Here is a 15,000-nt window from a genome sequence, read left to right as displayed (position 1 = left end):
GTATTATGGGAATAGATGCTTTTACGTTTAATGTTCATGAAAAGGTATGAATTAGATTTTGCTGGGCAATTACAATGCTCAATTAATATATTTATATCCTTCTCATTGGCAGCCCAGCTTTATTGTAATTAGAGATCGCAACCTTGACTTTTTGTTTTCCCTTGAATTTTCATTTTGTCAGACACTGGTGGAAGGAGCGGGGAGAATAAAGGAGCATTGGTAGAGTGAGAGGGAATAATAAAGGTGCACTGTTAAAGGAAGAGGGAAGTATGAAATAGACGGATTTTTTCGATGCAACTGTGTAAGAAGTATTTAAATTCTGGAAGGGAATTGCAAATGACACATTTTTTGTAATGTTTCCTGTTTAAGTAATTCGTCGTTTTATATAGTATGACCCCTTTAAGAATTGCTAGTCTTATTTCTTTTATTTGATGAGTTAATTTATCCATGGTGTCATAATGAAATTGCCTAACATATCGTAGAAGAGAATGCTAAGGTATTTTCCTCCGATAAGGAATCTTTGCTGTGCAATATATATATATATATATAATATATATATATTATTATATATATATAGTATATGTATATGTAAATCTCTTAATATATAGTTATATATATATATAGTATTTATTATATTATATATATATATAATATAGTAAATATTTATATATATAAAGTTATATATAAATATAAGTATAATATAAATAGTATATAATTATATATATATTATAAATATATATTATATATATTGTAGGTTTGTGTTTTCTAGCCTCACTCATCTGGTGAGGAATACAGTATTTTCCCTTCATCCTGTTCATGATATGTAATCGATTCAGTCAGTATTATGGGAGGAGCGATACATATATATTTTAAAATGACCATGCTTCAAGCCATATTTTAAAAGACATCCATAACTTGCGCTAAATAGTAATTCATATACATACATAACTTTCGTGATAATTATCACTAATTATAAGCTATACAAACACAGGCAACCAGTCATTTGCATTCTTGACTTTCCAATTAAAAACTTATACCAGGGCAACGATTAACCCTAATTACTTTCAAAATCACGGCGCTTAGTATATTTAATGAATGCAGCGCAGCAGATATTTTTCTCCCACTTAGCTACTCTGAAGGGCCGTATTATGTTATTCATTTATTCATAGCATTGGTTTTTTTGGAGTCTTTTGCCCATATCCTTCTTTCATTAAAAAAGAATAAAAAACTAAGATTCGTCAGTCTGAGAAATTTTTCGTAAACAGTAAAAATTTAAGAGTATACCTATATCAGTATATCATCAGTGAGAAACCAGTGAGATGTAGCGCCTCACTGTCGTGGTCGGTATGGTGTTGGCGTGCCACCTCGTTGGCCGCGAGTTTTATTCTCGGGCATTCCATTGAGGGGAGAGAGATGTGTATTTCTGGTGATAGAAGTTCGCTCTCGACGTGGTTCGGAAGTCACGTAAAGCCGCTGGTCCCGTTGCTGAATAACCACTGGTTCCATGCAAGGTAAAAACACCAAACAAACAAACAAACAAACCAATGAGATATTGAAAGAGGAACATGTGTAAGCGCATGTGCTGGAGATCGTGGCTGCCACCAGGTGACGTTCCTTCACGAGAAAATAATAAACTATACTCGTTGGTTTTCCATCTGTCCACCCGCCTGTGGTGTGTGCGTATGGTAACACTGCGTCCCGGGCTTTAGATACTTACATTCAGCTTACATTCAACATAATAACATCCTATTTCGAATATTAACGGTGTAATTCGCATACAGTAAATTATTAAAACACTTTTCAGTTGCAAATGTGCACCCAGATATCCTTTTATTTACCTAAAACTTACACCTAACGTAACTATCTAAAGCCCGGGACGCAGTGTTACCATACGCAACACCACAGGCGGGTGGACAGATGGAAAAAACAGAGCATAGTCTTTTTATCTTATTCCATCTTGAACTTTTCGCACCCGACGGATGGTGCTTTCAGTCCCATAATTCGACTCCCTCTAAGTCACCTCAGACATATTTAACCTTATCGTTAACTGTCAGCCTCATAGCCGGACGTCAATTGTTTTATTGACGATGTTGCTACATTCCTCTAACCCCCAGACCTAATTCTTTCTCCTCTTTTTTTTTCTTTTAAATCCTCAGCTGGAAAACATTTGGACTGTTAGCAATCCAATAGGGCGGTTCCAAGTCAGCCTGTAGTTAAAAACAAGTTACGGAAGTCTATAATTAAATAAATGTGATAGAATTAGAAAAATAAAAGCGATACCCTTGAAATTCAGGAGATATTAGCAGAGAGCAGGAATGAATTTGCTCAGCGCTTAAATATTTGGAGATCGGAAGATTCCACACCTGCACTAGACAAACTATTCCGCATTTTAATGGTATTGAACCTGAAGCCAGGAAAGATATTGTTTGCAGAAGCAGATTCTAGCCCAAAGTTGCAAGCAAACTCGGCCTAGTAAGGTAAAGGAGAATGCAGAGGATGTTTGTTGCTGTTCATACAACGCACACAATGAAGTCGCTTAACGTCTTTGCCACAAGTCTCTGAAGAGCCAAAATGTGCCTGGTTATATTATAACTCACTCCACTTCTTGGCCTTTCACCAGCGGTGACGCCAAATCGTCAGTAAAATCAGAATGTTACACAAATGCATGAATGGGTATGGTCCTTATTTGAGAGAGAGAGCGAGCAATTCCCCAAAATACGTACAAGTTAAAAACGCATTGGTCGAGGAATTAGTGTAAAACACACCCATTCTCGGTTACATTAATGGAACACGGGTTTACAAAACACTTTTCCCTTCTCTTTCATACTATGGAAATATTCTGGGAACCTCAAATGATATGAAGAGAGGCCACAAAAATGTCGTAAGAGTTTTCGCTTCTCCCCTCGTTAAGCGCAGCTTAAAATTTACCGAGAGGTTTGACATTTTTCCTTCTTTTCCTCCTCTCTGTGTTGGGATTCGTAGGGAGGAAAGTCGTTCCTCCCACACGCATCCGATTTTCTATACGCGAGTTTGTAAATGCGATTACTGAAGAGACTCGAGATTTTGTCTGTCTTCGTTATTTTTTTCTTCTCTATGTATGTTATAGTAAATATGTGAAATTATTTAATCCCCAAGGGCTGGTACTGAACACGGCGAAACAGTGATTTCTGTACACCGTCTCGACATGGTTGATACTAGCCCCTTGGGGGATCAAATGCACTTGGAGACATTTGATTCCCCAGGGGCTAATACTGAACACAGCGAACTCTCTCCTCCACACCCCTCCCCCTACTGTGCCAGAATGGGACTTAAAGGGACAAAAATACTTCCAGTGCAAAAACTAGCTTTATTTGGGATTAACATTATTCTAAACCGTTATAAAAGGAAAAAAATATCAAATCTCTACATATCGGTGGTTTTGAGAACATATATTCTGTAATTTGGTAATTCTGTAAATCTTATTTTCTCGGGAAATAAGGGAGATCATGGAAACTAAAAGAATAATATCTTAATTGTAATAATTTTTTACAATAGCCAATAAAGAACATAAAAATACAACAAAAAAAAGCTTCTCTTCAAGAGATTACATCATTAAAATAAGGTAATAGCAAATAAAATAAATGATTTGAAGATGATAAGGAATGCAAGAATAAATGCTAAAAGGAGAAGCCATTTAGCCTATATAAGGGAAGTGCGTAAATGATCTTCACTTAAGGTACTTGTCTCATTATGTTTATGGTCCTTCACTTGATATTTCAGAATCTGTAATGAGGAGCAGTCAAGCTTCATCTGGCAGACCTTTCTTCGGATGAGCAGAATAACCGTCGCATTAAGTCCTCATTAGTTTTTTTTCGGGATATTCTCCGGCAAAATGACTCTGAACATCTTAAAGTCTTTGTTTTTGGCTTCTTGGGCCTCTTCGGAGTAAAGTCTAATTGGCAAATTAAACTGTTCAATCACTGAGCCTCCATGAATAAGAATTCTATGCAAACTCTGAGGCATATAATACCAATTGTACTCTTCCACGAAAATTTTAGCGGCATTGATGCAGAAGGATTTGAATGCTGTGACATTTATATCAAACCCAGATGATAAAGTACACAAGATGATGTGCAAATGCTTCAGCAATTCTATCTTAATTCCAAGAATTTCACTTGATGTTTCAGCAAGCCGAAAAAATCTGCTAGCCGTATTTCCATTATTTGACATCCCAAAGACTGTTTTGGCATATCAATCACTAATCCTGTCCTATCGCGGAAAGCTTTTTGTGTTTTAGATTTTGGTTGCTGAACCTTTGCTTTTTCCTCTTTTGTTTTTGCCTGCCATTTCTTTATAGGCAACTTGTATGACAAGTGTAAGCAACATTCCATAGATCTTATCCAGGCATGTAATGTTGATAGTCCATACATGATGCCATCATTTGACAGGGGTCTCTTTGAAACTTTCTCTATGTCATTCATTAGCTTAGGTGATGCCCCACACAAAGAATAGCATTGCATTGAGTTGGTGACTAGGGATAAAGAGGATGCCACTTTTCCGGCTATCATTGTACTGCTCACATCATGAATGACACTAACATCGTTTTTAACTTGAGTTGGTCTAAGTATATGGATGGCATTTTTTTTTTAGGTATTGTTCTTCCACTAAAACCTGTGAAGTTTCCTTCATGAATTTGAACCTTATAGGTCTACAAAAAAATGGTGATGAGGGCTTATTATTTTTCCATAAGATAATTTTCTCATTAGTTTTTGTCTTTCCACTCAGCTGTAAAGGCACCATACAAGTAACAAAAAATAGGACTCAAAAATGACATCTCGTTCTTGGTTATCACTTCGAATCTGCTTGTAAACACTGACCAGTTGTACCATCAAATCCAACTTTACAAATTAACTTAAACTGTTTTATTTTTAAATCTGTTTCATTCAAAGACACTACTTCATATATTCTCCTTGTTGTGTGGTCTAATAAATCTTGTAATGTCACTTCTGCAGAATAATCAGTTACTAACCAATTTTCAGGAGAAGGTAAGGACTCCTCTTTGGAAGAACGAACATTGTTGTAAGAAGGAAAAGCTTTTGATTTCTTCTCAAGATCAATGCCAGGGCTTCATTTGCAGAAAAAGAACACTGTGATATTTTCTGATGAAGTACGTTGGTTTTCAGTAGAAATTTGGGCTAAAGATTTAGCCATTCTTGATTGTCCCTTCTTTCTTAGAACTCTTGATGTAGCATATGTGAGCCTATGAGGAGATATGTTAACAAGCTCTGCAATTTTCCTTCGTTTTGTTTTCTCGGATGAGCCCTGAAAACTCTCTGTTGTAGGTCGTCCTCGAGATTTCTTAGGAGTTTCATTTTCTGGGTTTTGATACACTTTCTGCTTCAAGCCAACCTTGGTACTTACTTAGAAATAACTTTCTGGTTCTGTTAACACTTCTCCATTTAATTCTTCTTAAGTTTTTCTGAAAGTTAATCACAATATTTGTTGCTATAGTGTCATCACGCAAGTTTACCATCATGAAAACTATGCATATATCCATTCTTTATCGCTTCACTAGCTTCATTAAACAGATATTAGTTAGTAACATCCATTTTCATGCACCTTGTTATTGTCCTATATCTGAAATAAAAAGATATAATGGCTCAGTATTACTCTTAAATCTGATATCTTCATCTTTTGCTAATGTTTTTTCCATAGTTGTCCAGACAATTATATTCACTGTAAAAAAAAAGGGGCAGTTAGAGGCAAAACGTTTTTTGTCCTATTGTTTGGGACTTAATATTTACCATTTAACACCATTGGGAATCTTTGCAAAGCTTTGCAATTTTTTGTGCTCTATCATAAACTTTATATGCCTAAAGTTTTCAACAGATTTTGAGGGACATACCAAACACTGTTGCACCCAACATTTAGATCACAAATATAAAGATCAAGACCTTTATACATTCAATAATGCACAAAAAATCATTTTAAAATATGAGTTTACTCCACTACACACCTTTCATAAACCGTGGCTAAAGAAACAATAAAATGTTTTTCTTTGGAAAAACAGTGAACAGCCAAGAGCAACTTGTTTAGTCATGTTTAATTCTGTAAAACACTGATACTAACACCTACTTGTAATCTATAATATTGCATTCCTTTGTCACTAATGTATGTATTTTTTATTTCTATGACCCTCATGATAATTTGGAAAAGTCAAAAATTTAATTTTGTCCACTGCTGGCCCACTGTGCCCCCACCCTAAAAAAAGAAAAAAATATAGAAGCATGTCATCACAGTTTGCTGCTCATTATGAGAAAATAGAGAAAACTATTTTTCTTTTACCATTTTCAGAACATTATTTTATCCGTTGTAAGCACACACACACACACACAACCCCAAGACTGCAGAAGGACGCGTTACACTGGGTATGCTGAGATCAGTTTGAGTAGATTGTTATGATAACCTGGAGACCTTAAAAAAAGGCTCTTATTTAGGTCTTGGGATGAACCAGCAGTTGAAATCATCCTGCTAATTAAGGTGAAAGTTTTCGGTTATTTATTTATCAGATTATTGCTAATGTTTACATGCTGCAGCAATACGATAATCAATTAGTAGAAATTCTTCAGTATGGGAATGATGCTTTCACGTCTCTCAAAATGTTTTTGATAAACATTCTTCATAAGTTTTTCTCTCGAACATTCAGTACTCATTACGTATGTTTAATTAGCAGTTTTTCTCTTCGGTTAGTAGCTGTTAATCATACTTTTTTTCATAGCGTAATGCAGAATCCTCAAAGTCTTATGTTTTGTAGCTTATGTACGATTGCTAATGGTAGTTTTATTGCATATTTACAGATGTATTTTACCAGCTATGTATTATTTGGTTGTATTCGTGTTCAGGTTTTACAAAATTTGCGAATTCTTTTACGTGTATTGTTGTACTTATTCCGAGAACATTCTCTTTGATTATTTGTATGTATCGTGTTTATTATGGATATAGTATATGTAATGGCCAAATTACATCGGACTGCTGTGGTAATCACATAATAATCCCAACCTATTACCTCGTTACCGGTAAAGCCATTAGCATTACAGTAATATCAAAATCCCTGCATAAACAGTAACGTCATGAATACCAATTTAATTCGGTTTGCATATTTATTAGATGGCCGTTATGTAGCCGGTATCATCAACCCCTGGTTAGAGTCCTACCATCATTTCATGACTGTCGTTATCCAAAATTGAATGAAGTCGGTCTTTTTCATGTATCTGACTTACATGACTTTATTCTTCGTCCCTTGAATCATGACCTGAGGTCATCACTGCTCTGGGTATTTTTTATTCGCTTATTGGCATCTGCAGCGAATCCGCCAACAGTGATTTAGCATCGCTTAATCACTCTCATTATTTTTGCATAAGATTCAGGCTGCATGAATCATAGCTGCCTGCAGTATTAGCCACATAATGTTTAAATTGTGGGATGTGGTGGCTTTCATTAACCGTGTGATGGTGAGGTGAGAGGGCGAGGAGAAAGGAAGGAAAAAGGAAGAACTAGGAGGAACAACTGAAGAGTAGTTGGTTATACTTAACGATCTCTCTCTCTCTCTCTCTCTCTCTCTCATTACAGCTGTTTTACATTAAAGTATTTAAATTCATAATTTGAAAAAACTGCTAAGCTTAAATTTATTTTATTAAAAAATGAACAATAATAAATTTTTTACGGTATTTGTCATTGAAGATTACCAACAGTACCGAGTAGTTGCTCATAGGAATCAACTGATAAATGCCAAGATGTTGTAGAAGAAACCACAACTCGCTCGATATGCCTTTATGAAATAAAATGGGACTACTGATATCCGTAAATAAAAAACATGTATCTCTTTGGATGAATAAAATTTTGTTCTCCCCAAAGTGACGAGTCTTGGGAGTCATTTTGCTGTCGGAGATTGTTCATTTCATAACTCCGTTGCCCTTATATTTAGCATATTTATTTAAAAGATGCCTTACGAAAAGAGAAGCTACGAGTCCTTTGACCAAGACACACATTGGGAAAGGATGCTTAATCATGAACTCCACGTGTGGATTATTGGTCCGTATCGTGCGAATGATGCCAAGTGTTGGTTATCAATGAATACACCTTCTGCATATATGTGTGCCAGTAGATTCGGTTCAGAATGTGTCTTGGATATATATAGACTTCCTTTGAAGAGTGTCTTTAGCTTGAGTGATAAAAACGATCGAAGGTTTATCCGTCATATGTCAGACACTCACACTTATAATCTGTTTTGGAGTTCGTTATAGTTCCAAAATGATATTTCATCTTTTAAGAATTACACTTCATGCATTTACAAGGAGATTTTACAAGTTTGGTCTTCAGGTATAGCCCTAAGAGGAACAATTTACTCTTCGCAATTTATTAGAAACATATCCATGTTCCAGGGTCATCTGTAATTGTATGAATTATATATTACTTATAATGTCAGGGAAAAATCAATGAGGCAGCATTTGACTTTACTGGACATCAGGTCAATTAAGTAAATTGCCCAGAAAGAGCCAGAACAAGACGAGGAAATCAGATGAGCTCATCTGTGAAAGCGCAGTTAACATTGTTGAACTTTTCATTATGAAACCTGCTTTCGTTCTTCCCAAAAGAAATTATTCCCATGAAAATCTGGCGTAAATTGCCTAACGTGTCGTTAATCACCATTACTCAAAACTGCAAATACTAATGGAATGTATGTTAAAGAAAGTCTGTTAATTTGACAGGCATTTAAATTTGTTAGTAGTGCAGTCAGTGGTTCGAGTCAACTTTCTGAATCGCACGATGAATTTCTTTTTTAAAACCACCACCTTAACGTCCTAAACATCCTGGATGAGTTATTAGCAGCCACTGCCTGATGCTCACTGTTCCTAGTTTCGATAGGGAAAGCGATTGTATGCTGATCATAAATGCAAATGTGCCCTCTCTCAAGATGCCAAGCCCCATTCCAGTTGCCCTGGTATCTACGGTACCTGAGTGGCCTTTAAAACCTCGAAGAACCAGTTTCTGAAAAATTGACGGTGCACTTGTCTATGGTTAGCGGAAACAGATGGTTATCTTTTTATTCTAAGAGATATCAATCGTAAAAGCCATCTAGCGAGCTTGCATATCAGTGAAAGGGAAATTATCACTTTATTTTTTTGAGATGCCAATTGTTACAACTGTTAACCAGTCTTACTGATAACGGCCTCTTTTACCTTGGCTGATGCTTGCAATAGCCTTCTGCGTTGGGAGTTTTGAGTTACTGACCAGTGAAGCAGCAGGCCAACGCTTAATCCACATAACTACAAAGAGAGATTAGGCATTGGTCCCATAAATTAGTGGTCGAAGATTCAAATGCCCAAAGGAGGAGATTGATGTTGATAAATACTTTCAGGCAAAATTGCCTACGTGTAAAATGTCAGTCAGTAAGAAACAATGGCCATACCAGACCAAAATTATTAGTAGGGCAGTAGTAGTAAGTACTACAAACAAAACTAATTGCATGATGGGATGCCTGTCACTAGATGCTATCAATTAACCTCCTAAACAGACTACAGCAGAAATTACTGCCGAGTCTCTTCCATCCTCATGAAAGGGATAGAATTATCACTTTGAGTAACAGACCATTTCCAATAACTACCAATAAGAAGGATAATTGCTCTTTCAGAGAGCTGGGAATTACTAACGACCATTGAAGATGAACGAGGGTGAACCACCGCGTTGTTGTAAATCGGCTTTATCCCCAATAGTTATTTGGACACAACTTCCCGGACTGTAATTGCTGCAATTATTCTCTCTCTCTCTCTCTCTCTCTCTCTCTCTCTCTCTCTCTCTCGTTTTCTCAAATGATCCTGGTCGAGTTGAGAACCAATTAATGTTTTCCAAAGCCGAAAATGGCTTGAGTAAGTGTTGCCCTCAAAGAATTTATTCGAAGGTTTATTAATATTTTTTCGGGGTTGAGGGGTCTTTGGTTTCTACTACAAAACTTGTTCTTGCAAATAAATTTTCGCGACTTTAAAAGCGTTTATATTTTTCTTATTCAATTCTCTATGCGACAAAAGTTAAAAGATTGAAATGTTAATGTTAAAATGAGTGATTTGAAAATAATTGTCAGACGATTTCATTGTAAAACATAATTGTTTATTGGTCTTATGAAAAAAAATATTTACTTTCCAATTAAATCACAAATTTTTACTTTTATAATTCTAAATCTTTACTTTGCAACAAAACCCAAATTGTTTATTTCGCAATAAAATTCTACATGCTTATTTGGCAACACAATTCCAAATATGATTTTGCACTAGAAATGCTCATTTTGCAATAAATTTACAAATGTTGATTTTTGATAAAATTACAAAATTTTGATTTTGCGACCAGTTTCCATTTTTATATTTTGCAGTAAATTTGCCCTCCTTGTCGTTCGTAGGTTGATCTATAACTGTATTCAAGCATTTTTGTTGACAAGTCATTTCCAACGTATTTCGAAATACTTGCTTTTTAGTGTTCCGTTAAAGAAAATTATTGAGATGATTATTTTTTTGTCCGTCCGCATTTTTTCTGTCCACCCTCAGATCTTAAAAACTACTGAGGCTTATCCACCCTCCAATCATCAAACTTACCAAATTGCAGCCCTCTAGCCTCAGTAGCTTTAAGATCTAATGGCGGAGAGAAAAAGTTCCGACGGACAAACAAATAGCCATTTCAATAGTTTGCTTTTACAGAAAACTAGAAAGCTATGGCCCTGCGTCTGGCTCCGCTGTAGGTGCCAACAACATAGACCACCACTGGACCGTGGCTGAAAGTTTCATGGGCCGTGGCTGAGAGCTTCATGGACCGTGGCTGGGAGTTTCATAGAGCATTATACGCTGTACAGAAAACTCGATTGCACCGAAGAAACTTCTGCGCATTTTTTACTTTGTTTCCATTCCCTACGATATAATGACTTAGGAATCCATACATGAATAATGGGTATGGCATCTGAAGAATTCCTTCCTTAGTAAGAGAAAATACTTTTTATTGCAAAAGGGAATGAATACTTGTTTTGCCCTTGCTTGATGGGCCTTTTGATTGGGTGGGGGGGAGAGAGTTTCATGCAAGTTCTAGTTCCCAAATTTCTTTCTTTCATATCCTTCCTTGAGGAAAGCCGGTCTTCTTCCATTTTTGGGGTGATCAAGGTCCTACTTGTGTACATGAAGTTCCATGTAGCAAATGTAAGAACAGAAAGGCAAAGTGGAAATAAAACTGTAGAACAGAATAGAAGTAATATTGCAACTTATCGTTAACCGAATTTGAGACAAATAAAAGAGTATGGAAAAGCGATACTTGACAGTGATTAATACTGAGAGAGAGAGAGAGAGAGAGAGAGAGAGAGAGAGAGAGAGAGAGGAAAATCATTTAACAAAAGAATTTATGGCCAAGCCCGCATTCTGCTAAACTGTTTCTGGGTCGACAAAGGCGAATTGGCCAAATGAATTTAATGGCTTATCAACTGTTCATTGGAATCTATTGCTGCTGTTAATGAGATTGTGCGCATTTTTCTCGTGCTTCTTAAAATAACCATTTTTATGTTGACCTGGTGAAGGGGAGGAGAATTTTGAAGTAGTACAACGAACAATACGAAATTATCAGTTATTTTATGAAAAAGAATATACTATATTTTTTCATATTTAAGTTTAGCATTTTTGAAGTGTATTTTGTGTCAAAAAGATAGAGCTGACTGATATAAGAATAATTTTTAGAAGTTAAATTGTCTTGGTCATGTACCTTCAGATACTGTGCAGTAATGGACAGAGCATTTTGAAAAAAATCGAATTATAAGCTAATAAATGTAATTTAGGACTGATTCATACTTGTGTCTTCAGAGGGGAAGGGAGACCCTTGTTTTAACTAGCTTGCGTGGCTTGGTTTTTGCCATATGCCATATGTTTATTCCTCCTTTCAAGCCTGTCCTGCTGCCTCCTGGAAATTTGGTCTTGTATAGGTCACAGTTACATCTTTGATTAAGTTAATTATTAGAGTTATGAACTCAAACCTCTGTTTAGGCCCTATGTTTTCCAGCAGAGTTCTCTCTTTCCAGACGTCCTCTCTCAGGTTGGATGTGGTTCTTCATTTGGTGGCAGTAAGTCTTTGGTTAGCTCTGTCCCAGAATTGTCTCTTCAGAGGATGGATCTAGTGTGACTCGTGTGTGTTGGTTTTTATTACTTCACGTAACTGATTGTCGCCATACTAATTTCACCATCAGGGCCTGTCTTGCCTCCTCTGGGAATTTTGGTGTTGTCTGCCTGGTGCTTTTCTTAGACTTTTGTGAATGGCACCACCTTTTTCTTGCACATAATTCATGTGCAGTATATGTAGATTCAGGATAACCAGAAACACTTACTCATGTGTCTATTTCGATCTTTCTGCATCGACTTCATAAAAAGCTCATGAAATTTATTGACATTGTAGCTGTCCCACTTTCTGGTATTTAACAAGATATAAATATTTTCATTTTAAGTTACCTGGATCCAAATAAAGCAACTAAACTGAACTAATTTCGTATGGAAAGTCGTTGTGAACTAATCTTTATCAAACCCAATACTTTCCGTTATGTTTTTTTCTGGCTCTGGTGTAATTAATATCCTGTCACTGGGTGTAAATAATATCTAAGCGATTGTATTACCTGCTTTTGCTCTGCTTTTGTTTGAAATCTGAACCGGTAGCAAGGGAATTGTCTTTAGAAGGGGGAAGTAATTATTAATCTTAAATTCAATATTAACTTTTTTCACAAAGAAATTAAGAAATGAGAAAATTTCATTGGTCATGAGGAAAGTTTACGTATCAACTTTGCTCTTGGTATGATTTTTTAAAAAATAATTCCATATTGCTTATCAAGATTAACAGAGTAAAATTGTTGAACATAGAAATTACAAATAAGATTTCCCTTTATAAAGTAATTTTGATGAAAAATACTGGAGTTTAAAGTAATGAATTATGACCTGTGATAATCATGTGCCCATCAACAATGGTTTTTAAATATTTTCATTGAAATACATCCAAACCTGTAACCTGTTTGTAAAGCTGACGTGTTTTTGAGTTATTTGTAAAATATTGCGAGCCGAAAATGGCCTTTTGGCATAAGCTTTAACAAATTGCTTCCTGAAATATCGGTCTCATAACGAAGGTAGTTTAACCTAGTAATTAATGACAACGTTATGCCCAAATTTCCATACGATATTCGAACTTAGTGCTTCGACACGTGGGAATTAATGGCATACGAATAAATAGAATGCAGGATATCACGTTAAATAGGACGATTCAATTATAGTCATAAATTAAGTCTATGTTAAAAGTGAATGAGAGGCTATTCTTTACTTTGGAATGCCAATAAATTTCATTGTGTGATCGAGTTCAATGGAGATTAAATTCTCAAAGGAAATGGAAATGATTTTTTAGATAACCCCTCTCTCTCTCTCTCTCTCTCTCTCTCTCTCTCTCTCCTCTCTCTCTCTCTCTCTCTCTCTCTCTCTCTCTCTCCTCTCTCTCTCTCTCTCTCTAAAAAAAAAAAAAAAAAGTTACAAAAACATTTCACCGAGCGTTGAAGTTATAACTCTGACAGTTAATAGCAGTAAATGGCACATTTAGTTAAATACCTTTTAGCGAGATGGGATACTACTTAAGACGGCGGGAGAGAGAGAGAGAGAGAGAGAGAGAGAGAGAGAGAGAGAGAGAGAGAGAGAGAGAGGTATATTAGAAGGGAGGCACTAATCAATTTTGCTCTAAATATTTCTTTAGTTGTAGGTATGGTGGGTGAAACATTAAGTAATCTGAGAAGATCTTTATGACAGCAAGAGAGACGGAATATATCTTGGACAGATGTCATAATTTCACCGAATATGAATTGTGTTGATAAGGGATAGGTTCTGTCGACTTGACTCATCTCGTTTATATTTTATAGAAATAATCGTTGCTCAAAGAGGTTTATTTAGTTTCATTGAGATACTAACATCCTTTGTATTCTTTCATAGACATTAGCAGGAAATACCTTGGACATTTTTTTTACTTTTTAGTGTAAATTCTAACATGATTTGTGCTATGCCTCCTCCTGCAAAGCTGTGGATGCCTTTCAAAAAGTATAAAACTGCATGACTGTGAAATGTTCTTTCATCACTGGTGTATTCATCAAGTATATTTGAGCTTATATAGTATTGTTTGTACATGAAAATCACGTTGCTTTTGGGTCTGCATATGCTACATTATTATCCACGTTGGCTCTGGTACGTATCTGCTATGGGTATGGGGCCGGGGGAGTACTGCTTCTGCCAGAGATTTATATAATTTTAGATAAAGTGGTTCGCGGTAATAGATTTCTGTTGCCTGACCAGCAGTTCTGACCGAGACCGTCGACAGATGGTCTCTTGTTTGTCAACTTTTCATAAGTTGTATTTTTAAAGAGAACTTTCGCTGTCACATTTGATCCAAGATTTTGTTTTTCCGCCGAGAGAGACCAGATTCGCTGAACAGCAGCACCAGTATGCTGCCAATGTACCTCGCTGTTCAACTTATCAATTCCAGGGATCTTGTATTTCTCAAACCGTTGGACTGTGGAACAGTCTCCCTGAAGATGTTGTACATTTAGAAACAAAGATTTTTAAGTAAAGATGCAATGCTTTATTGCCATAAACCATGTCACGTCACACTTGTGTATTTCTTATCTTCTGTAATTTATTTTTATGAACACCATATTCTTTGGAAGCTTGAATTTCAAGTCAACGGCCCCTGTAGGCATGTTTCATTATAATATTGATAATAATAGCAGCTAAGGAGATTAAATTTCACAGACTGACTCGATATTTCTACTTCTTTTGCCAGTAATAACGATTTCATTTTACATCATACCGTCACCCTGTTGGTATTTAGTACCTTATTTTCATTACTCCAAGGTAGGAAAATATCGCATTTGCCCTGTGCTTACAATTTATTGTGTCCAATTTTCTTATCTAATGGTTTCCAGACCGG

The sequence above is a fragment of the Macrobrachium nipponense genome, chromosome 21 (genome assembly GCF_015104395.2).
Source record: "Macrobrachium nipponense isolate FS-2020 chromosome 21, ASM1510439v2, whole genome shotgun sequence".
Classification (NCBI taxonomy): Eukaryota; Metazoa; Arthropoda; class Malacostraca; order Decapoda; family Palaemonidae; genus Macrobrachium; species Macrobrachium nipponense.
Note: the sequence above shows the minus strand (reverse complement) of the source record.